Below are 26,122 nucleotides of genomic sequence, written 5' to 3'. Positions count from 1 at the left end.
CATGAATCCTGGCTATAGGAGAAACTGTACCATATATTGGATGCTGATTCAAAGCATACACTGCCTTCTGGAGGACCCTGCCCCAGCCCTCCAGGCTATTGCTGCCTAATTGGAGCTGTAACTGTAACTGTGTCTTTAAGAGGCCATTCCATCATTCTATCAAGCCAGCTGCTTCAGGATGGTGGGGAACATGGTAAGACCAATGGATTCCATGACCATGGGTCCACTGTTGCACTTCTTTGGCCGTGAAATGAGTTCCATCGTCAAAAGTGATGCTGTGTGAAATACCATGACTGTGGATAAGGCATTCTTTGTAAGTCCCTGGATGGAAGTTTTGGCAGAAGCAGTACATGCAGAAAAGGCAAATCCATAACCAGAATAAGTATCTATTCCTGTAAGAACAAAATGCTGTCCCCTCCAAGATGGAAGTGGTCCAATGTAGTCAACCTGCCACCAGGTTGCAGGCTGGTCACCACGGGGAACAGTGCCATATCAGGGGCTCAGTGTTGATCTCTGTTGTTGGCAGATCTGGTACTCAGCAGCAGCTGTAGCCAGGTTAGCTTTCATGAGTAGGAATCCATGCTGTTGAGCCCATTCACAACCTCCATCTCTGCCACCATGGCCACTTTGTTCATGGGCCCATTGAGCAATGACAGGGATAGCTGAAGAAAGAGGCTGACAAGCCACAGAGAGGGTCATCCAATCATCTTGATTATTTAACTCATCTTCTGCTGAAGCCACTTTTTGATGAGAATTTACGAGACACAAGTATGTTCACATCCTTAGCCCATTTGGAGAGATCTATCCACATACTTCTTCCCCAAATGTCTTTCTCGCCAATTTTCCAATCATGCTCCTTCCAATTCCCTGACCATCCAGCCAAACCATTGGCTACAGCCCATGAATCAGTATATAATCACACTTCTGGCCAGTTCTCCTTCCAAGCAAAATGCACAACTATGTGCACTGCCCCAAGTTCTGCCCTCTGTGAAGACTTTCCTTCCCCAGTGTCCTTCAGGGTTGTTCTAGAAATTGGCTGTAATGCCGCAGCTGTCCACTTGTGAGTGCTGTCTGCATAGCGTGCAGAACCATCTGTGAACCAAGCCCTAGTCTTCTCTTCCTCAGTCAACTGACCATAGGGCACACCCCATAAAGCCATAGGTGCATGCTTAAGAACAAAAGGCATTGTAACAGGAGTAGGAAACATAGGCATTTGGGCCACTTCTTCATGTAACTTGCTTGTATACTCCGGGCATGCTTGGGCTGATCACGTATATACCACTTCCATTTGATAATGGACTGTTGCTGTGCATGGCTTACTTTATGACTTGGGGGGTCAGATAACACCCAGCTCATGATGGGCAGCTCTGGTTGCATGGTGACTTGGTGGCAAATGTCAAACATTCAGTTTCCACTAAGGCCCAATAACAGGCTAAGAGCTGTCTCTCAAAGGGAGAATAGTTGTCTGCAGATGAAGGCAAATCCTTACTCCAAAATTCCAATAGCCTCCACTGTGATTCCCCTATGGGGGCCTGCCAGAGACTCCAAACAGAATCTTTATCTGCCACTGATACCTCAAGCACCATTGGGTCTGCTAGATCATATGGCCCAAGCGGCAGAACAGCTTGGACAGCAGCCTGGACCTGTTGAAGGGCCCTTTCCTGTTCCAGGCCCCACTCAAAGGTAGCTGCCTTCCAAGTCACTTGATATATGGGTCTTAGTAACACACCCAGATGAAGAATGTGCTGCCTCCAAAATCCAAACAGGCCCACCACGCATTGTGCTTCTTTCTTGGTGGAGGGAGGGGCCAAGTGCAACAACATATTCTTCACCTTAGAAGGAATGTCTACATGCTTCACACCACTGAACTCCTAGAAATTTCACTGAGGTAGAAGGCCCTTGAATTTTGGTTGGATTTATTTCCCATCCTTTCATGCTCATATGCTTTACCAACATGTCCAGACTGTCTGCTACCTCCTGCTCACTGGATCCAATCAGCATAACATCATCAATATAGTATACCAGTGCAATATTTTGTGGAAGAGTCAGGTGAGCCTTTCAAACCAAGTTATGGCACAGTGATGGAGAGTTAATATACCCTTGAGGCAGGACAATAAAGGTATACTGTTGGCTTTGCCAGCTGAAAGCAAATTGCTTCTGGTGGTCCTTATGAACCAGTATTGAGAAGAAAGTATTTGCCAGATCAATAGCTGCATACCAGGTATCAGGAGACATATTAATCTGCTCAAATAAGGAAACTACATCTGGTACAGCAGCTGCAATTGGAGCCACTACTTGATTAAGTTTTCAATAGTCAACTGTCTTTCTCCATGACCCATCTGTCTTCTGCACAGGCCAAATAGGAGACTTAAAGGGAGATGTGGTGGGAATCACCACCCCTGTATCTTCCAAATCCTTGATGGTAGCACTAATTTCTGCAGTCCCTCCAGGGATGCGATACTGTTTTTGGTTCACTATTTTCCCTGGCAGAGGCAATTCCAATGGTTTCCATTTGGCCTTTCCAACCATAACAGCCCTCACTCCACAGGTCAGGGAACAAATGTGGGAATTCTGCCAAGACCTGAGTATATCTATCCCAATTATACATTCTGATACTGGGGAAATAACCACAGGATGAGTTCAGGGACCCACTGGATCCACTGTCAGTCGGATTTCAGCCAAAACTCCATTTATCACCTCCATAAGCCCCTATTTTAACTGGAGGGCCACAATGCTTTTTAGGGTCTCCCAGAATCAGTGTCAACTCAGAACCAGTATCCAATAGGATGCAGAAAGTCTGAATATTTCCTTTCCCCCAATGTACAGTTACTCTAGTAAACGACCACAGGTCCCTCTGGGGAAGGATGGGGGAAAGGCAAACAGCATAACTCTTTAGTACTGTAACAAGATCCTTCCTCAAGGGCACCCTTCCCTTAATTCAAGAGGTTCTGGCCTCTGGGGAAGGATGGGTGAGAGGCGAACAGCATAACTATTTGGTACTGTAACAAGGGCCTTCCTCAAGGGCACCCTTCCCTTCATTCAAGAGATTCTGGGTCTGTAAACTATCTCATCTGGAAGTTAGTTGACTGAGCGAGATTCTCTATTGCTATGATCCAATACTGACTTCCTGTCATTTGCCCTAGAGCTTTTCTGCTTATACAAATCAAATAAAAACTTAGTAGGCTTCTTATGTATGTGGTCTCTGGAAACACTATGATTGATTAGCCAGTACCACAGGTCCATTTGAGTCATGCCATTGTAGGTATTGTTTTGCTTTTGCCACCAATACACTCACCTTGTCTTTGGTAATTCAATACTGCCAACTGACCCCTACTCCAAGGTCCTGTTACACCCATTATATTTACATTTAATTTGTGCAACTGAGCAGCAGCATCTCCAACTCTAAGATTCAGCATAAGGAAAAGAGCAAAACAAAGCTCTTCAAACGGTCCGGTGTCTCTCTTAGTACTTTCCATCTTATAAAATCAGTAAAAGGCATGTCCTCTGGGCTCTCCCATTGTGGAGGATTTGGTGTTGCACTGTGAATCGACTTGTGTGTAATACAATCCCTTCATCAACACTAAACCAAGGGATATCTGGTATCTCCAGCTCTCTGTCAGTAGGCCACCTTTTGATAAATACCTCAGCCAACCAATCAAATAAACTTTTAACACCTTTTTTAACTGCACAAGCTCCCATATTAAACCTAGACTCTCCAGTCAGGGGGCCCATGTCAATAAACTCAGCCTGATCCAATTTTATGTTCCTTCCACCACTATCCCATACCCTTAAAATCCATCCCAGACATATTCATTAGACTTCTCCTTGAATGAATTAGCAAATTCATTAAGTTCTTTAGTGGTGTAGCACACCTCCTCTATGGGCCTGCTTAGCTTTGAGTCTGGTTATAGGTCTAGAGGCAACAACAAATGGGCCCTGAGGGACATCAGCTTTGTCTTGCTGAACGGGAATAGTTTCCTCAATGGAATTAGTTTCCTCAGGCAAGGGTGGAGAGGGTGGGTCTGTTGAGGGTGGGGAGATTAATTCATCAGGTGAATCAATTTCCTCAGAGTCTGAGGATTCAAAATCTTCAGCCTCCTCAGGGTTCTCCCACATATCTCCATCCCACCTGTCAGGATTCCAATCTTTCCCTACCAATGCCCTCACCTTTACTGCTGACACCCTGAGGCTGGGAATTAAATTTTGCATTGTAGTTCAGCCAAATGTATAATAAGGGCTCCAGCTTCATTTTCTGAAGCTTTAGCTCTCTGGCTGCTGGAGAGAAGATTCTCTTCCAGGGCACACTTGGAAACTTTTAAACTGTTGGTTCGAATCTGGAGCGTGTCAATTTTATCATTAAGCTCATTGTTTATCTTCATCACTTTATCCAGAGATGCCAGTGATGCTAGCCAGCATCACTATTTTTCTTATTTTTCCACAAAATGTCAAATGTTTTATGTATAGACTCACTAAATTTCTTGCTCTTCACAAGAGATGCATTAGGAGATTCAAAAGTGTCTGTCTCCATAATTGTTTCAAATAGTCTACACCATGGATTTTCAGTGCGCTCCATGCTACCTGAAGACTCTGAGTTGGAGAGCCTGCTCCAAATACCAACAAACCCATTAAAGAAATTCATCCTTTCAATTCTGTTTCTCTAGAACCACCCCACTTCTGGTACCACAATCTGTATTAGTCAGGTTCTCCAAAGAAACAGAACCAGTAGAATGAATATATATGTATAGAGATTTATCATCTTAGCTCACAGGATAGAGTCTGAGTAGTCCAACAACTGGAGAGGCTGAGAATCTGTAGTCGCTCAGTCCACAAGGCTGGATGTCTCAGTAGTCCTGATCTGGCGCTGAAGGTCTGATGAATTCCAAAAGATCAGCCAGTCTTCAGTCTACAGCAGCAAGACGAACTCACCAGCGACAGAGAAGGCAAGCAGAAAAAAGCCAGGTGTTCTCCTCTTCCTTGGCCTTTTATACGGGCTGCCATCAGAAGGTAACACCCACATTCAGGGTGTGTCTTCCAGCTTCAGATGATCCAATTAAGAAGATCTATCTCATTTCAATTAATCCCAGATCCAGTCAAGTTGACACCCAGGATTAGCCATCACAACCACTCATCAAAGAAGCTACTTTTTGCAACAGATAGAGGCTATTACAGAGTTCCACAACAAGTCACACACCCAGAATAAATGTATGAGAGATGCCCAGCCCTGAGTGACACATCTACAGTGGAACCTCTACACCTAAGGCTCATGGAACATAGTGGACCATCTCTCAACTCTCACCAGCAAAATTTCCTCATACAGCAGAGTGCGATGCACACAGAAGGCCGCAACTGGCTACGTTTTAGAGAATAAGAGACTACAAAGTGTGTGTCCCTAGTGGATAGGACTCCTATTAAACCTCACCCACCCATGACTCAGGGATCATTGCAGAAGAGGAGGTGGACAGATTTTAAGGGCCAGGATTGGTGCATGAACATAAGGAAACAGAGACTTTCAGACCACTGGAAACTTGTTCATATGAACTTGCACCAGTGCTGACAGCATGCACAAGAACCATGCCAACTTAATCAGATGAAAATGCAGCATAGAATGGGGAAATGGGCAAGCAGACTCCAAATCTAGCCAAGGAACTATTGACAAATTACTGCAGAGTGAGGGAGACTAGATCTTCTTTAAGGGAATGACTCTAGATAGGCTGACTAGACTCCAGTGGATGAACTTGTACCGAGGGATAGAAATGCTTGACTGGATAGGACTTAACATATATGACAAATTACATGAAAACTTGTAGGGGAAGCTATGTAGGGTGGGGAGGAGGTAGGGGTTCTAAATTTTATTAAGTTTAGGGGTGCCCTAGGCACAATGAAGTGGTACAAAGGCCCTCACCTTGTATAGGAAGGTCCTTAGTCAGGATGTCCATAGTTTTTGCATACATAATGTGGGACACAAGTTTATTCCCATTATTTTTAATATCTTTTTCTTTTTAAAATGAAATCACATATGCTGAGTGAAAAAAGTACTAATGTACCCTAATAAAAAAATTACCCATGATGTAAGATTCAACCAGAGAAAACTACATGAAAATTTTCATGTTGCTGAGCTACCCCCCATTTCTCTCTCTCGACAGTGTCTCACTCTGTTGCTTAGGCTGATCTAGAACTCAATATGTAGTTCAGGATGATGATTCAAACTTACAGTAATTTTCCCACCTCAGCCTCCCAAATGCTGGGACTAAAAGTGTGTAGAAGTGTGTACCACCATGCCCAGATTTGTTTCTGAATTCTTAGCACACACACATTATCATACATATCCTGAGCATATGCTTGGCATGTGTATGTTTATACTACACACAGACAAAAGGCTTTCTGAAGTAATTCACTTGGGAACAATTAATTGTATAGAACTGGAATGCATTCCTTACCAGGAGATTAAATTCATTTTGGCTAAAGAACTCAACTTTTGAATGCACTCACCAGAGTCATTACATACAGATATGTGTTAATACTTTTCATAACAGCTACAAGAGCAGGGCTATGCATTTCAATAATGCTGAAAATATTTCTTCAGATTCTTTACAAAGTACTCAATATATTACTCTGAATTTCTCCAATTGTAGTACATCCTTACTTTTGAGAAGCATATTGAAATTCTGATATTCAGAGGCTAATGCAAATGATTAGATTGTATAATGTGGATGGCACATTGCATACCGAGGGAGAACAAGCTTGTTTCATCCATGGAAGCATAGCTAGAAGAAACACATTGTCCAAAGTGAACTCCAGCTGGCTGGCTCAATGGACTTCAACATTGCTTCCCACTTAGCTCCTATGCATTCTATGTATGAATGTACTTCTTCCTTCCTTCCTTCCTTCCTTCCTTCCTTCCTTCCTTCCTTCCTTCCTTTCTTCCTTTCTCAAGTTAATAACCTTTATTGGAACTTTTTAAAATAAATATTTTTAATTTCTTAGAGTATTTCATACCATGTATTTTGATGATATTCTCACTCAACTCCTCCCCTTAATTCATCCCAGATTCACCTCTACCTTCCTATTCCCTTGTTCTCTTTTAATTTTAGTTTAAACCCATGAACTCCAATTGTGCTGTCCATGTACTTCAAGGTATGGGGCCATCCAGTGAAATGTGGTCAATCTGCCAGGAGCCATACCCTTAAAGAAAACTGACTCTCTCTCCCCAGAAGCCATAAATTCTCCACAGCTCTTCAGTCACAGGTAGGAGCCCATGAAACCCTTCCCACTCAATACTATAATGCTGAGTGGCTTGGTATTCTGCAGATCTTGTATAGGCAACAAGAGCTGCTGTGAGTTCCTGAGTCAAGGTCCTGCCCTGTCCAGAAGACATGGTTTTGCTCCAGTATTCCCCAATCTCTGGCTATTAAAATCTTCCCACCCCTCTTCTGAGATGGTTCCCGAGCTTTGGGGAGGAGGTGTACTATAGACGTCCCATTTGCAGCTGAGCATTCCACAGTCACTTATTCTTTGCACTTTGATCAGTTGTGATTTTTTTGTGTGTTTCTGTGCACCATCCACTATACAAAGAAACTCTGATGAAGTCTGAGAGCTACACTAATCTACCTGTAGAGAGATAGGAACTTAGAGGGCAGTTTGATACTATGTCCATATAGCAAAGAATAATAATGGGGAGGGAGGTTGGGGGGGCTGGGGGCTAAAGAAGTTGGGGAGGTGATAGAATGTGTGAATTGCAAAAGAGCCACAAGCCTCATTAGGGAAAGCCATAAATCCCTTAAAGTATCTAACTGGCCCTAAATTGGCAGCCTGGCCTTGCCCAAGCCTGGTCCTGCTGAAGCCTTATCAATTGGTCACTCCCTGGACTGAGAGAGAGACAATTTATAGAGCCCACCTGTCTCCTTTAATGCCATAGATAACTCACCCACTTGTCTGAGAAAAGAGACCCTCAAGGACACCAAACCAGGGCACTAATTCAACTCCCCACAAAGTGCAGCTGTGTCTCACAACTTTCATATAAAAACCCCTGGTTTCTTTGTCTAGTTGTAGATGCTTGGTTCCCACGGACAGCCTCTACCTCTCACTGTATCTTCTTTGAATAAAGGAAGATATATTCCTTGCCTGTTGCAGGTCTGGCTCTGATTTCTTGTCTCATATTCCTCTATCTTTCCTTTATTTTCCAAAATTCTAATGGAGGGGGGATAACTAACTGTAAAGATGTCTGACAAACTACATGGAAACCTATTATTATATAATTTTTTATATGAACATAAAAGAATTTAGTTGGAATTACCTTATTGGATTATGCTCATTACAGAAGCCATAGGCTGTAAAATAAAAAGCCCAATGACAGGTGTGGGATATTCCCCTCAAGTTGTTGGTCAGAAATGTCCCAGAGCCCTCTCCCCCAAAAAAGAAAACAGTGCAAGCTATTGCCATTGCTCTTGAGTGTCCTCTAGAACTTGATAATAAGAACCTATTGCTGAAGACATCACATACATTGATCACATGACATAGAAAAATCCACTAAGTCCTGACCAGGAAGTTTTATCCAGCTGTGAATGGCAATAATTACTGGAGTAGAAAGATATTGCCCACAGGTACAATAGTGGCATGAATATTATGGGAGTAACCAATTTCTTTCTGATTAAATTTAAGGCCCACTTCACAGCAGGAAAAACATGCATGATACTACAAAACTGGTCAAGAACCCATGGCTAGGGAGCTCATCCAAAAGGTGAACCTACAACTATTATTTTGCTAAAGGGGCAACATATCATTTCTTGTTTCTTAACACAACCTCTCTGAGATGTCGTTTTCCATGTTTCTCAAAACTCACTGTCCTTGAAATTTCCTCTTATTGAGTGAAGAGCTCAGTTCAGTAACTCTGTGGCAGGTCCCAAGTTTCTGTTTTCCTAAGGATCTTCCAAGGGTATCACTTTGAGTATTATGATTTTAAGGCTCAGCTCAAAATATCCCTAGTTTCTTGTTGTGATTTGTTTTTTTAACGTAGGGAGAAGAGATCTCTCCATCCTCTATCTCAGTGACTCCCACACTTGTGAACATACTATATTCTCCTGAGGAACTTCAAAACCAAGAAGGACCTGACCTCATCCCAGAGATTGTGGCTGATCATCATGCTTCATAGCCTGGACCTTGGAAGTTTTTAAAGATCTCCAAGAGATCCACTTTACAGACAAGTTGAGAAACCACTTCCTCTATCATATTGTCATGCTAGCTATGATTCTTTTGTGTGCATGATTGTCTTTGCTTTTGTCTAACGTGCCATCTGAGCTTTTCAGTCCTCTGTGAGAAGAAACAGAGCCTTTGTTCCCCTCACGGTATTTTACACGCAGCAGTGCTCTGTCAAATAAGTAAACAAATTAAGATGAACAAGTGAAAACGACTATATGGAAGACATCATGCATTCCACCAGCCCCTAGTGGAATAGACTCCCCAGAAGTCTTTTACCTCGTGTATGCCCATCTTTCTCATCCTAGGTTTTCTAACTTCTGTTCTGAATATACTTGAGCTTCTGACCATTTTGGTCCATGAACTTCTTAAGGAAACTTTTCTGGCATAATCCTTATGTTATAGTTCATTTCTCACTTGTTACCATGGGCTCACTAAGGAATCCATCAGAGTCCAAGATCAAGGGACACATGGCTTCTACCCCTTGGCATTCCAAAAGAGCAGGAACAGGGACAGCCCATTACTATGGTGTGTTATATTTATTTTTATATGTTGAATCAACTTTGCATCTCTGGGATGAAATCATTGGACATGATGTATTATCTTCTTAATGCGATCTTTAGTTTGTGATCATTTTATTGAGGATTTCTACATCTACGTTCATCAAAGAGATTTGTCTGTACTTGTCTTAGTCATTTTTCTGTTGTGATAAAACACCATGATCAAGGAAACTTATAAAAGGAAGTTTAATTAGCTAATGGTTCTGTATTAGTCAGAAACAGAGCCAGTAGAATGAATATATATGTATAGAGATTTATCAGCTTAGTTCACAGGATAGAGTCCGAGTAGTCCAACAATGGCTGCACCACACTGGAGAGGCCGAGAATCTGTAGTCGCTCAGTCCACAAGGCTGGATGTCTCAGTAGTCCCAATCTGGTGCTGAAGTTCTGATGAATTCCAAAAGATCAGCAAGTATTCAGACTACAGCAGCAAGACAAACCCACCAGTGAGAGAAGGCAAGCAGCAAAAAGTAAGGCATTCTCCTCTTCAATGGCCTTTTATATGGGCTGTGATCAGAAGGTAACACCCACATTTAGGGCATGTCTTTCAGTTTCAGATGATCCAATTAAGAAGATCTTTCTCATTTCAATCCCAGATCAGTCAAGTTGACACCCAGGATTACCCATTGCAAACCCACCCCTTGTCAACTTGACACCCAATAGCATCTCTCTATGTCATGCTTAATTTTCAAATGAAAACAATGTTGAGGTCATAATTTCTCCTAACATGATATGACTATCTCATCATACAACGACCAGGTGATAAGGTCTTTGAGGAATGCTTAGTCCTTTAGTACCTCATAACCCAATATAATCATATAGGTTCACAACACTTAACCACTTAACACTTAATTACACATTCAAAAAAGAATAACACAAGTATCTGCTTAACATATATGTGTACATGCATAAACCTATTCTTAATCAAATAGGACAAAAATACTCATGTCAATTACAATCCACGTTTCTGCAACTGGTCACGTAGCCTAAGTTGGCATTTGTAACTGCCTTCCTCTACTACCCATTCTGTATTTCCTCTACCATCAGCAAGCACCTCCGCAGGTCTTGGCTCTTTCCCTGGAGGAGTGACCCATACTTTCATCCCTGAAGGGTCTGGGCCATTTGTTGTCCTGTCTGGATTGGGTTGTTGCAGTTTCCCATTGACCTTAATCACAGGACATGGTAACACCAAAAGTCACCCTCAGGAATCTCCTGCCTTCCAGATATAATCTTCATTACCTCCATTGTGAAGGATAAGTCCAATTTCCCCCTGGTAGTCTGGGTCAATCACTCCTCCTAATACTGTTATTCCTTTCTTAGCCTGCTGACTTAAGGGCATCAGAAGCTCAAATTGTCCAGGGGGAAGTCTTAGCTTCCAGTTCAATGGAAAGTTTGTTGTCTCTCCTGGCAGAAGCACTCCCTCCTCTGGAACCAAAACATCTAAGCCAGAAGAGTGAGTGCAAAGTCGAGGGTACAGGAAGAAAAAATTTTCAGGTGGGTCACCAGGTGATAGTGAGTGGAATCAGTCCCACTTCCACTCCTTGATTCCTGGACCCGTGAATCCTGACTATAGGAGAAACTGTAGCATATGTTGGATGCTGATTCAAAGCATACACTGCCTTCTGGAGGACCCTGCCCCAGCCCTCCAGGTTATTGACACCTAATTGGTGCTGTAACTGAAACTGTGTCTTTAAGAGGCCATTCCATCGTTCTATCAAGCCAGCTGCTTCAGGATGGTGGGGAACATGGTAAGACCAGTCGATTCCATGACCATGGGCCCACTGTCACACTTTGGCTGTGAAGTGAGTTCCCTGGTCAGAAGCCATGCTGTGTGGAATACCATGACTGTGGATAAGGCATTCTGTAAGTTCCTGTATGGTAGTTTTGGCAGAAGCATTATGTGCAGGAAATGAAAGTATGGGTCACTCCTCCAGAGAAAGAGCCAAGATCTGCAGAGTTGCTTGCTGATGGTGGAAGACATACAGAATGAGTAGTAGAGGAAGGTAGTTACAAATACCAACTTAGGCCATGCGACCAGTTGCAGAAATGTGGATTGTAATTGACATGAGTATTTTTGTCCTATTTGATTAAGAATAGGTTTGTGCATGTATACACATATGTTAAGTAAATATTTGTGTTATTCTTTTTTTAATGTTACACACATATGTTAAGCAGATACTTGGGTTATTCTTTTTTGAATGTGTAATCGAGATGTGTTAAGTGGTTAAGTGTTGTGAACCTATATGATTATATTGGGTTATGAGACACTAAAGGACTAAGCATTCCTCGAAGACCTTATCACCTACTCTAAGATATACAATGCATTGGTCATTGTATGATGGGATAATCATGTCATGTTAGGAGAAATTATGACCTCAACATTGTTTTCATTTGAAAATTAAGCATGACATAGAGAGATGCTATTGGGTGTCAAGTTGACAAGGGGTGGACTTGTGATGGCTAATCCTGGGTGTCACCCAGGATTAGCCATCACAGTTTCCAAAGGAGCAGGAATCCGTCATGGTGAGGAGACATGGTGGCAGAGGTGGCTGGAGTAGGAGCAGAAAGCAGAGGCTCACATCTTCAAGCGGGCACAAGAAGCAGTGTGACTAGAGATCTGGCAAGGCTTAAGAACTCTCTAAGCCTACCTCCAGTGATGTGCTTCCTCCAGCATGGCCACACCTTTTAAGACCTCCCAAAACAGCATCACCAACTGGAGACAAATTGTTCAAATACTTGCAGTTCATGGGGGAGTTTTCATTCAAACCACAGTACTTTTGAGGATTTTTATGTGTCTTTATCCAGTTTGGGTAATAAAGCTATAATTGCTTTATAGACTAAGTATGGTAGTGTTCCTTTTCTGTTTTGTGAAACAGTTTCAGAGGTGTTGGTATTGCTCTTCCTTGAAAGTTTCACAGAATCCATCAGTAAATTCATCTGGCCCTGGACTTTCTTTGTGGGAAGACTTTTAATTACTACTTCAATCTCATTGATTTTGGTGTGTCTGTTTATGTTGTTTACATCTTCTGTCCAATGACATTCTTCACAGAACTAGAAAAAAAATCCTAAAATTCATATGAAAACAAGGGGAAAAAAACCCACAGATAGCCACAATTCCAAGCAGAAAGAATACAGCCAGAGGGATTACACTACATAGCCTCAACCTATACTATAGAACCATAGTCACAAAGACAGCAAGGCACAGGCACAAGACATATAGAACAATGGAACACAATAAAAGACAGAGATAAGTCAATACAGCTAAGGGCAGCTAATTTTTGACAAAGATGTCAAAAACATGCATTGGAAAAAAGTCAGCCTTTTCAAGAAATGGTGCTGGCAGAATTGAGTATTCCTCTCAGAAGAATGAAAGTAGATCTGTATCTCTCACTCTGTACAAAGACCAATTCAAACTGGATCAAAGACCTTAATTTAAACTGGAAGCACTGAAACTGATAAAGGAAAACACGGAAAAACACCAGTACATAGATACTGGCAACACAGTTCTGAACAGAACTCCAGTAGCAAGGAGCTATTGCTAAGAACTGATGAATGGGTGCGCTGGATAGCTTTAGTTGTCAACTTGACACACCTGAGTAGAAGGAGCCTCAATTGGGGAATTGTCTCCATTGGACTGGCCTGTGGCCATGTCTGTGGGGTATTTTCTTGACTTTTGAGTGATGTGGGAGGGCCCAGCCCATAAGGGTCGTGCCACCCCTGGGCAGATTTTTCTGTATTGTATAAGAAGCAGGCTGAACATGGAGCAAGCCAGTAAGCAGTGTTCCTCCATGGCCTATACATCAGCTCCTGCCTCCAAGTTCCTGCCCTGAGTTTCTACCTTGGGCTCCCTGATAAACTGTGACCCAGAAGATATGAGCCAAATAATCCCTTTCCTTCCCAAATTGGTATTGGTTAGAGTGTTTGGTCACAGCAACTCAAAGCAAACTAGAACAATGGGATTACATAAAATGATACAACTTCTATACAACAAAAGAAATTAATGAAGTGAATAGACAACCATAGAATGGGAGAAATTTTTTGCCAACTATACTTCAAACAAGGTGTTACTGTCTAGAATAAATAAAGAACTATAAAAATTAAACACCACAAAAATCCCCCAAACTGCCAATCACTAAATGCTAATGAACTGAACAGAGAGCTCCCAAAAGAAGCAAATTAATAAATATCTTTTAAAGTGTTCAATATCCTGGGCCATTAGAGCAAAGCAAATTAAAACTGATTTGAGAGTCAATCTAACCTACTGAGAATACCTACTGTCAAGAAAACAAATGACAATAAAAGCGGGCCAAAACCTAGAAAAAGAATCCTTATTCACTGTTGGTGGAAGTATACAGTGGTGTAGTCATTATGGAAATTAACATGGCAGTTTCTCCAAAAAATTAACATAGAACTACCATGTGACCTACCTATACCATTCCATATATATATATATATATATAGTCCCATGTTATACATATATTCCCATGTTATATATATGTATATATATATAACATGGGAATATATATGTATATATAATCTCCAAAGAACTCTACACCTTACTAAACAGACTGGTTCACATCCATGTTCCTTGCTGCTCATTTCACAATAGCAAGGAAATGGAATCAACCCAGATATCCACCAACAGAAGAGTGAATAATGAAGATGTGATGCACATACCCAATGGAATTTTATTCACTTGTAAAGAAAAGTAAAATTATGATATTTTGGAGAAAATGTATGGAATTGCAAAATATTAAACAAGATAACCCATGCTCAGAAAGAAATATACCATATGTTATTTCTCATATGTGGATCTTAACTTCTTAAGAATATATGTATTTAGGTGAGGTGAGAGTGAATGTGAGTAAAGGCCAGGAAACTAGAAAGGAGTTCAGGAGACTGGAAAAGGAAGCTTTAAAGGCTAGGGATGAGTGGGTAAGAGAACATAGATAGAGGGAACAGAAATACTAGGGGTAGAAAATCACAGGGGGAGCAAGAGAGAGGATCAAAATGCGGGGGGATCAGAGGGGAGGAGTCAGGAGAGGCAATCACAATGAAATAGCCATTAAAGCGTCATAAGGATTTCTGTCACTCTGGAAGACAATTAAAAATAAATAATTAAAAGTTTGACAACTGTCTTTCATGAGCTGGTATGGCACCACCCTTGTACCATGCTGTCTCCTCTGTTCCCTTGAAAGCACAACCAGTATTACCAGGCTTATGAACATTAGGAAATTATAGCCTCGAGCCACCGAGAGGGAGAGAGGGAGAGAGAGAGAGAGGGGGTGAGAGAGAGAGAGAGAGAGAGAGAGAGAGAGAGAGAGAGAGAGAGACTGAATCACCCCTAAAATTAGGTTTTCTTTGAGGAAGGAGAATGGTGTCGATTTTCAATTAATTTTCTAAATAGTGTGCAGTGTTCTTTTGTCTATAACTTTTGAGACAGTCATATAAATTAGATGATTCACTTTCAAGAGTTCAGGTGACTTGACAATGGCTCCACTTTTCTAAATCCAGTTTCTTCATCTGTAAAGTCAGATACCAAGCAGGTTATAATGAGGGCTAATTAGGATAATGTTTTTAAAGTAACGACAGCACTTCTCTCACTTGCCTGACTGCATGCTCTGGGCACTGTTACTGTTCTTGTTGCAGCTTTGTGTTTACAGAGGAGGGCATTGACCAGGACAGCCCTGCTTTATGGTTGGCCTCCTGATAATCAAGGAAATTAAAGTTGGAAATGAATAGGAGAAAAGCAGTCCTTTTGATGTACAACTTTCATTAACCTTAAATTTCTTCTTTTGTAGGAAAAGGCTTTTTCTTACTAGCTCACAAGTTCCAGCTACCATCAAGGAAATCTTTGGGAAAGTCATAACCTGAGAGATAATTCTTTTTCTCTCTCCTAAATCTAGGTATAAAATCTTTTGCATGCTGAAGATATTTGGTTTGTTTGAGACAGGGTCTCCCTGTATTCCCAGGTGGCCTAGAGCTCACTATGTAGACCAGGCTGGCCTTGAACTCACAGAGATCTGCCTGCCTCTGCCTCTGGAGTGCTAAGACTAAAGGTGTGTGCCACTTTGCCCGGCACTTGGTGATTCTTTAACATTGTATTTTTCTACATATATTGAATTTTTGTGCATCTCATAAAATGTATTTTAATCATATTTAGACCCATCCCCTATCTATATTCCCCCATAACCCACCCACTCATTTCATGCATTCTGTCATATATATTAAAACCATAGTCAAGTTTGTGTACTCAAATGTCCTTTGGTGTGAGTTCATTCACTGGAGCCTGTTCAACCTATCTACATCACCCCCTTAAAGAAAACCAGCTCTCCCTCACTCAGCAGTGTTCAACTGCCGATAGTTCCTCAGCTAAATTCTATGTTGGATTTTTGTCTGATTGAGTTTGCACAGATCTTGTGCATGCGATCACTGTTGCTGTAAGCTCATATTACCAAGTTCCCAGAAACCTGGAAGACTCTGTTTTTATGGCCGTGCACCTGCTCCCAGGCTCTTACACTCTTTCCACCCCTTTTCCTCAATGGTACCTGAGCCCTGGGTGGGTGAGGTTTTATATAGGAGTCCTATCCAGGGGCACATACTCTGCAGTCTCTTAATTTCTACACTTTGGCCACTTGTGGCCTTCTGTTAACACTGATTTTTAATGTAGTAAGGTGAATGAACTTAACTTTGAGTAAATAGTCCTGTTTTACTCAAATGAGGTGTATAATCATGTGCCAAACTTTGAAAAATGGAACTCAGCAACTAGGCAGCACCTTGCTGTGGGTGTGGCTATATCCTGTCTGGGGGCAGGGAGGGGGCAGGTAAGGATGTCTTCTGGAAGGTAGAGGATCTCTTTCCATCTCTATCAGGGCAGAAAATAAATCAGACTTCTGATACAAGACTATTGGGGTATCTTTGAGAATGAAATCCATGGACCACAGAGGGTGAGTTTTAGAAAGAAGTATTTTATTATAGGGAGTTTAGGAGAGAAAGAAGGCAGAACTCCTGTACAGCAAAAGTGGTCCACAGGAGTAGGATGTCATTGAGCTTCACTACCCTGTTGTGCCCAAAGAACGGATCCGCAAGAATTACCATGGAGTCCAGAGAGCATGCAAGAACAAAGAGCCTTTATTTGGGCTTTAGCTTGGACTCTCAAACCAAACTAACGTGGTAGGTTTGTCTGAGAGGCCCGATTGCAGGGGGAGGGAGCTTTTCATAGGTTTCAGACAAAGGGAGGAGGGGAATGACAGAGTTATATTTTGATTGGTCCAAAGAGCCCACACATGCCACATACTTTTGAACTGATTGGTTACAGCCTTGGAGGCCTCTCATTGGTGGGTGCTGCCCTCAGGGCTGTGGAATGTGCTGACTGTTATCTTCAGGGCTAGAGGACCCTGTTTATTCCTTATAAGGCCTCAAACCTGCCCAGGCCCTCTGGACATGCCTGGGCTTGCATAGTCTATGTCCATGAGACATCACAAAAATGGAGGAATCAGTAGTCAAAATGGAGACGGTGCAGTTTGTCCCTCTGGTTCCCTCAAGCCAAGTGATTTACAGAAGCAAAAAGAGCAGTTAGTCCTAAATAGGGGCAGGGGTCTAGGGAGTCCAGGGGAGGGGGCCAAGGAGGAGGGCTCCACAACCCTGGAGTTAATAAGGCTTTAGTGGAGGGAAGAAGAGAGAGAGGTGATCTGTTCACTCCAGTTCCCATTCCAGGTGTCAAGTCCCTTGAACAGGGTAATCCTTTAGGGAAGAGATAGGAAGCAAACAGACTCCCTTTCTGGCATCCCTAGCCTCTGACTGTGGTGGAACCAATGACATTTTTGGCTTAGATAGTTCTGACATCTCTGGACTTGGGCAAGTACAAGTGTACTGGCAGGCCCAAGGACATTTCTGGCTTATAGCCACTTTTCTTTGAGGGTCTTTTTACTCCAAACTACCAAAGCAATTTCTACCTCCTGTTCTCATCCATTTGGTCCTTCCATAATGGAGGACTATTCCCTTGGGACTGAGGTGAAGGTGGAGGCCCCAGATCTGTCCAGGAGAACAAGGTGAGTTTTCCTCTGCACAGACCCAAGTGTCTTTCATTGCAAGATACAGGGAACTAAGGAATGCACAGTCTTTGGACAAACCCTGAAGAAAACACAAGGAGGAGCTTCTAGGGAATATCCTGCCTAGGAGCTATTAATAAATTTAAATTTTCTCTTTGGCATCCAATTGCTTCCTCTACTGCCCTAACTTCAATTATCCTTTGTTAAACATTGTTGCATGGGTTTAGCTGGTACTTGGAGAATGTATTGATGCCCATATAGGAGAGCCCATTGTCTGTACTTGGGAGGAAACAAGTTATTAGATGGCAGAAGATGAAAGTAGAAAAATATAAAAGATGTATCAGAGCAACACAAGAAATTTGGATGAAGAAGTCAGAGAGACCAAGTCATTTAATGAAACACAAAAGCATCTCTGGGAATTCTTAAGGATTCCCTCAGCATGATGGAGGGTAGAAAAGAATCTGGTAAAACCAGTTCTTCACATAGCACAGACTAGGATTCCAGATCAGTCTGTTTTCTTTCTTTGTGTCATTGTTGTTTGAGTCAAAAGGAAAAGTTACCAAGAAAGCTAGAGGTTTTGCTGATATTGGAGTTGAACTAATTTGCTAGGGCTGCTGTAACATGCCACCATGTGGGCGCTTACATAGTAACAGACATTTATTTTCTCACAGTTCTGGAGCCTCGAGCTCCAAATCAAGGTTTCAACAGGTCTGGCCTTTCCTGGAGCTTTTCTGGCTTGCAGATGGCTACTTTCTCACTGTGTCTCGGCACAGCTTTCTTCTGTGTGTATGACTCGCTTGTGTTTCATCCTCTTCTTACAAGACACCAGTTTGGATTAGTGGCTAAAATCATATTTTGAGAGTACTCATTTCAGCCCATGAATCAAGGCAAAGACAGATGTGAAAGTACAATTATATCTTGGCCTTAAGATCCGGAAAAATTCAAAGCAAAACAGGCGATGTCAATAACAGGGTAATAACTTCTTTCCTTATTCCAACTTTCTCTGTCCTGTCCTTTACAAAGCATAGAGCCTTGTTCTTAACTGATTGCCTTTCTAGAAACCTAGGCTTTCTCTTCAATGCTAACCCTTAAAGTTTTTAAGGACTGATCTCTGTTAGGGATGAGGGGAGGGGTGTCATGGAAGGATTTCAGGGCTAAGGTTATAAAAGGAAGGAAGCCTTTGGTCTAAAGCTCAGCACTCAAAAGCATGCCTAAGAGATGGCAAGTTGTGCTGCAGGCAAATTTGCTTTCTATACTTGACTTCCTGGCTACCTCTGGGACGCCCAGTACTTCATTCAAATGCACTCAAGGCAAAGCACTCAAACACTCACTGAGCATTTCTGTGGCAGGTTTCCAGTACTTCTTTCTTCTTGTTAAATAGTGACAAAGAAAATTACACAAAGCAACCAGGATGTTGACATGCCATTTGCCTCACAGTTTACTTCAAAGCCTCCTCAGAGTTTTGTGAATTTTACTTTCTAGAACAAAGAATATCATTGACATAAGCAGCAAGTATGCCAGTGAAGTGAGTCTCAACACTGAGCACGTTCTGGATTTTCAGGTCAGAAGCAATCTCTTAGCAAGCAAAACCCAGTAGTCTTGTAGTTATAAGCTCAGCTGACACAGACTTATTTACCCAACCTGCTGATTTTCTAACATTCACCGCAAAGTTCAATAATGAACATATTTCACTTGGATTCTCTTCCCAAACTCATATTCTTGTATTGCAACATTCCCCAGCAATACAAGCACAAGCCTTTCCTCAATCAAGGTGCACCTTGGGTTCACCTTGCTTTCATTGGCTGAAGATAACTTCTGGGAACTGATCATCCACATGCAGGACCATAAGAATTTGCTTAAAGGATGGGATGATGACTCGGTCAGGTACGAGCTCATTGTACAAGCCTGAGATCCAGAATGTGATCCCTAGCACCCATGCTAAGAAGCACAGCACCTCGTAATTGCAAAGTGAGTGCTAGGGAAGCAGAGACAGTGGGATTCCTGGGGCTCACAGGCCAGTCAACCTCATCTTCTAGCAAGCTCCAGGTACAGGAAAAGACCTTGTCTCAATAAAAGTAAAGGAGGAGCGTCATTGAGCAAGACACTCGACACTGACCTCTAGATTCTACACCTATGCACAAACTTGGATGGATGCACCCCATCCATGTATACGTGGGGGGGGAGAGGGGTGTGTGCTTGTGGGGGAGAGAGAGAGAGAGAGAAAGAGAGAGAGAGAGAGAGAGAGAGAGAGAGAGAGAGAGAGAATTTAATTAAACCCTCCAAGAAAGTTTAAAGCACTACCACAAGATTTTTTAGGATCAATAGGAAGTGTTTTCTGTCTAGTTGTTAGCTATATATAGTAAACTATTGGAGGAAAGGTTTTCTTGTGTCAGAGTCTCTCTGTCAAAGCCTCAACTTGAATTAACTTTAACTCTTATCATATTCCATGTCTCATCCCCAGTTTCAATATTTTCCAAGAAAATGCATAAACCAAAGCCTCAACCATGACTTATGATTACCCTTGAAATATTTATCTCTAGTATTAGTCATAGACACAGTAGAGGGGCGCATAGCCTATGGCTGATATAAAAATTCTTGTTTAATTGACAACTGATGTCAGTCCTCTGAAACCTGACAATTAATGTTGCTCATAAATGGCAATGTTGGCTGGGTATGGTGGTATATATCTTTAATGTCAGCACTTGGGAGGTAGAGGCAGAGGCATGTGGATTTCTGTGAGTTCTAGGCCAGCCTGATCTATATAGCAAGAGTTCATCCCTGTCCTCTTTTAGAACTGTTGACCAGAGAGATCCCTGAGATCCTTAAACAATACTGGCAATTTCCATTGCACTTGATTACCCGTCAGAACTTAAGCATAAGACCCAATTGTTGAAGATACTACATACCTGAGTCACAGAACAAACAAACAGAAATCAAGCTGGTACTGACCTTGAAGCTACATCTCTGCTAGCTATCTATCATAGTACTAGAAGATGCTGTGTATGTACTGTCAGAAAAAGGTAAATCATCTCTCTTCCCCAGCTGTGAACCCTGGAAGCTACAATAACAACTAGCTTGGAAAAATAGGCCCACTGGTGCAATAACGGCACGAATGCTATGGGGGTAACCAAATACACTCTGCTTATGTTTAAGGCCCACTTCATAATAGGGAGTCCATACTTGACACTATTGTCAGAGCCAAGATCCTGTAGCTAAACAGATCACAGGCCATAGGGGACACCTACCACGATCATTTTGCTAAGTAGACATAAAATTAAACTAACTCATAATGACTTGTTGTTATACGCATAGATTAGTGCAGCTCTCAACTCTCATCAGAGGCAGTTCTTCTGGCAGCAGATGGCGATTAACACAAAGACTTACAAATGGTCAATATGCAGAGAATAAGTGGCTGGGTAGTGTTCAGCCCTAAATGTACACTTCCATGGCACCCTTTCCTCCAAAGGCCCAGGGATCACTATGGAAGGGGGCGGGGGGTGGAAACATTGCAAGAGCCAGAGCTGGTAGATGAATATGAGAAAACTGTGTTGTCTAAACATCACAGGGTAGTTGCACATATGAACATTCAATACTTATGATAGCATCCATGAGAACTATACAAACCCAAGTCAGAGAGGGTCCCAGGATGGATGGGGGAAGTGGGTAGGCAGCCCCAGCCCTAGCTGGGGGTCTATTGGCAAATGATAGATGTTGAAGGGGGGGGGGAATCAGTTTTCTCTACTGGTGTGTCATCTGGTAGGTTGACCAGATTCAAAGGGGTAGATGCACACCTAAGATCACCTAGGAAACATAGATTACACTAGATAAACCCTAAAAAATATTAAGACAAATAATAATAAAAGATATGCGGCCTGTCTGGGGAGCTCTGCGGCCCGTGTCGGCAAGTTTTGTTGCTACAGTCCCTACGTCCCCCACTTCCACTTCCAGATGCCAAATATCAAGATGGTTGGTCTGACTTTTTTTTATTTATTTTGGATTTTTGAGACAGGGTCTCCCTGTAGCCCTAGCTGTCCTGGAACTCACTATGTAGACCAGGCTGGCCTTGAACTCACAGAGATCCACCTGCCTCTGCCTTCCGAGTGCATATTTTAAAGGCAATGTCTAGAGTGATTCCTCTGCAGGACTTTTATTATTTATTTTTAGGGACACGTATTTTTCTAACATTATGTGATAAATTTGGCTCATATTAAACTATGGTGTATCATTCATAGCACCTCTGTGTGGATGACCCAACACACCTTTTCCACTTTCTATAGCTTCACTTTCTACGTTCTTTCTCTTACTCTCCAGAAAAACCCATGCTCTCAAGAACACTATCCATCCAACAATTTCCCACTCCCTTCCATCTGGCTGCTTAGCACTGCCAGTCAGAACTGGCTTTGGACTCTCTGGCTTATGCTGTTATACCAAATGACAACTGAATTGTGCTTTAGAGACCTATGTTTGCAAAGAAACTTAAGGCCTGCAGTCACTTAGGGATGGGTGATTGAGGAAAGGCTTGTGCCTGTAAAACCCAGACAATATGAAAATGTTTCCATAATCGTCAGTACCATGAAACTGTATCTCCCCCACACATACCACACCAAAAATTGTCTCAGCTCAGTAAGAAAAGAATGTAAGAAACAGAGGTGATTTGGACAAGTTGACATAGCTCTTTGCTGGAAATGTGTGTAGGTTAGGGCCTTGACTTCCAGCCAGCACCTCCATGCTATGTTATACTATGTGGTTCTCAAGTGCTTCTTTGACATTCTACTTATTCCACATGCCGCCCCCACTTCAAAACCTTACAAGTCAGCTTTCTGCATGAAAATCAAAATTATAGGTACAGGTAAATGGGATGCACAGCTTCAAAGAAGATATCCCTTCTCATTCACTAGCCAGCCCCTAAATCAGTTAGACATCTGTCTACACAGAACAAAGGAACACTGGTAGCAAACTGCCTTATTGACCTTCTCATATTCCTTCAGTATTTCCCTACAAAAGTTCAGGCACCTTAGCTCAGTATAGAGCTGTTGCTTAACCCTCCCTAAACCTCCTTGATTTTATCTTTATTGGTTATTCCTGACACATATCCTTAGCGCGCACACACACACACACACACACACACACACACACACACACATTCTTCTTCACACAGCTCTGCATGAAAACTTAAGACCCAAGACCTAGGCCTTACTTATACATGATCTCCTTTACTTCCACTTTGAAACCATCCCTTAGACAGTGGAGGTTTAAGTTCAGGTTTTTGGGATTTTTTTTGTTTGTTTGTTTGATCTTTTTGTTGAGACAGGGTCTCCTTGTACCCCCAGCTGTTCTGGAACTCACTATATAGACCAGGCTAGCCTTGAACTCACAGAGATCTGCCTGCCTTTGCCTACCAAGTGCTGGAATTAAGGGCGTGGCCACCACGCCCAGCTAAGGTTTTGTTTTTTATGTCTCTACCTTCAGGGATTCTCCTTTACTGTAGGCTCTACACACTTTATATTTTATTATCTTTGTGACTTTGCCTTGCTTTTCTGTTGCCTGCAAGTTCATTTTGCATGTCTACCTATAGAGTCCTACAGATATATCAAGATTCCCCTGAAATATCCTTCCTTAAACTTTCTCTAATCCTCTTTATTCACTTACTGCTATAAGAACTCATAAATGTAGTGATTTAAAGCAACAATTTATTATCATATAATTCTGGAAGAAAAATACCAAAAATTGGATAAAGTCATTGCTGGTCATACATCTGACAGAGGAGTAATATCTAGAATATATAAAAAGCTCAAAAATAATAACAAGAAATCAAACAATAAGTGGACTATTGAAATGAGTGTACGCGTCTCAAAAGATATAGTACAAATGACTGATAAGCCATCAAAGAAATACAAATAAAAAGTACATTGAGAGTCCATGTTGCTCCCATCAGAACGGCAGTCATCAAGAAAACAAATAACAAATGCTTGTGAGGAAAACACTGCTGGTATGAATGTAAACTACTTTAGTCACTGTGAACACAGTAGAGTTCGTCAAAAAACTAAAACCAGGGCACTGGAGAGATGGCTCAGAAAATTAGGGCATTGATTGCTCTTGCAAAGGAGCCAAGTTTGATTCCTATACCCATATGATGGCTAACAACCATCCATAACTCCAGCTCCAGGGAAATCTAATGCCCTCTTCTGACCTCTGTGGGTATTGCATGACATGGGCACACTTACATACATGCAGGCAAAACACTCATACACACACAAAATAAAAATAATAAAATAGTTTTAAAAACTTAAAACAGGTCTCCCATATTATCAGTTATACCATTTCTCGGCATTTACTCCCCAAGACTCTAAGTCAACACATCACAGAGATGCTTGCACATCAATGTGTATTGCAGTAATATTCATGATAGCTAAGTTATGGAGCCAACCTAACAACTGGGAACTAAAGAAAATGTTTATATATACAATGGAATTTTTTTCAGCCAGAAAGAAGGATGAATATATGTCAGTTTCAGGAGACTGGATGGAGCTGGAGATAATCGTATTAAGCAAATTAAGTCAGGCTCAGAAAGACAGATGTGTGTTTTCTCATTTGTGGGTCCTAGTCTATAGACACATAGAAATATATAGATAGATACTGACAGCATGAAAGTAGAGATGAAACTGTCTAGGAAACAAAGGGTAGGTAAAGGGAGGGGATAGTCAGGTGTGGGGCAGAATATGCTCAAAGTCTTATGTAACTGCATAACAAATTGAATGAAATCCCAAATTGCTTTTAGTAGTCTAATGTCAAAGTGTCAGGAGGTTATAGAGGAGACTCTGTTTCTTTGAGAAGGAGGAAGAACTTATTTCCTGGTTTTGCCATTTTCTAGAGTTTGCCTGCATTCTTTGCCTGATGGCCCCTTTTCCCTCTTTAAAGCCAGCAGGGAAGGTTGAAGTCTTGCTCTTCTATCATTAATTGCCTTCTCCTCCATTCCCACCTTCCTGTTTCAAGGACTCTTATAGTTACACTGGGCCCACTCAGATAGTCAAGAAACCTTCCAATTTCAAAATCCTTAATGACAGCTACAAAGTCCCTTCTGTCATTTGAAATAATGTATTCACAGATTCCAGGATAAGACTACTGATAACTTAGGGGATCCTTATTCTGTCTACCACATCACATAATAATTTATCTTTTCCAGCTCTACTACTCAAAGCATCATTCTTGTAATCTGTAATTCAGGGGTCACTAAGGAATGCCTTGAGCCTGTCTGTCCACCTAGCAGGACAAGCTCCTTGAGGGCAGAAACTGTGTCTTTCTTATTTTTCTGCTCCAATAATAGTGATGCCAATGCCTTGAACATGGCAGGTTTCCTACATTGAACTGTTGACAGCAGTTTTCTCTGCTTTATGTCATGTCTTTAAAGATGATTGTGAGAGGTGAGATGTCCATACCACGTACATAAAGGAGGGTATAGTGAGGAGAAAATGGAATCATTCAATTAATCAATGATTAATCATTGATTAATTAATCAATCATTCAACACTTGGTTGCCACTAGAGATGAGCTTACAAAATTCTGTTTGAGGCACCATCCTCTCTCTCACTTGATCTAGCACAGTGTCCAATACATAGCAGTCTAGTAGTGCTTATTGGATGAACGGGGACCAGTGAATGAATAAAGGAACTTTAGAAGACAGTTGTGTGTATATCTTAAAGAACTTGGAATGTGAAAACTAAGTTCCATGGCACAATGAGGCTCAATAATGAAGAAAAGTATGTCTAGAGCTTAAGTTCCAGTTTGCTAAAGTAGACCATATTACACTCCATTAAGCCCTCTTCCATCTTAGAAATATCATCCTCCCAAAACATCAAATTCAGTAGCTTGAAATAAGTCCAAAGACGGCATCAAAATCTCATGTCAATCAATGATGCTCCACTGCTGAAAAAGGGCCCTGTTTTAGCTTACCCCATCTGGGCAGATCAAGAAGCAGAGAGATGAATGCTGGTATTCACATGGCTTTCTCCTTTACCCTTTTTAGATAATGTGGTACACCAGCCAATTGGATTGTACTTTCCACACTCAAGGTAGGTCTTCCCGTCTCAGTTAAATCTCTCTGGAAATGCCCTCAAAGACGTCTATACCCGTGGGCATAGACAGTGGGTGATTCCAAATGCAGTCCAGTTGGCAGTGAAAATTAATCACCACAGACCCCTCTTGCCATAAAAGCCATGCCATAAAACTATCACACATACACACACATGCACACACACACACACATACACACACATCCACACATCCACACACACACACACATACACACACATGCACACACAC

Source organism: Nannospalax galili, unplaced genomic scaffold, assembly GCF_000622305.1.
Source record: "Nannospalax galili isolate Female #2095 unplaced genomic scaffold, S.galili_v1.0 scaffold27, whole genome shotgun sequence".
NCBI classification, from domain to species: domain Eukaryota; kingdom Metazoa; phylum Chordata; class Mammalia; order Rodentia; family Spalacidae; genus Nannospalax; species Nannospalax galili.
Note: the sequence above shows the minus strand (reverse complement) of the source record.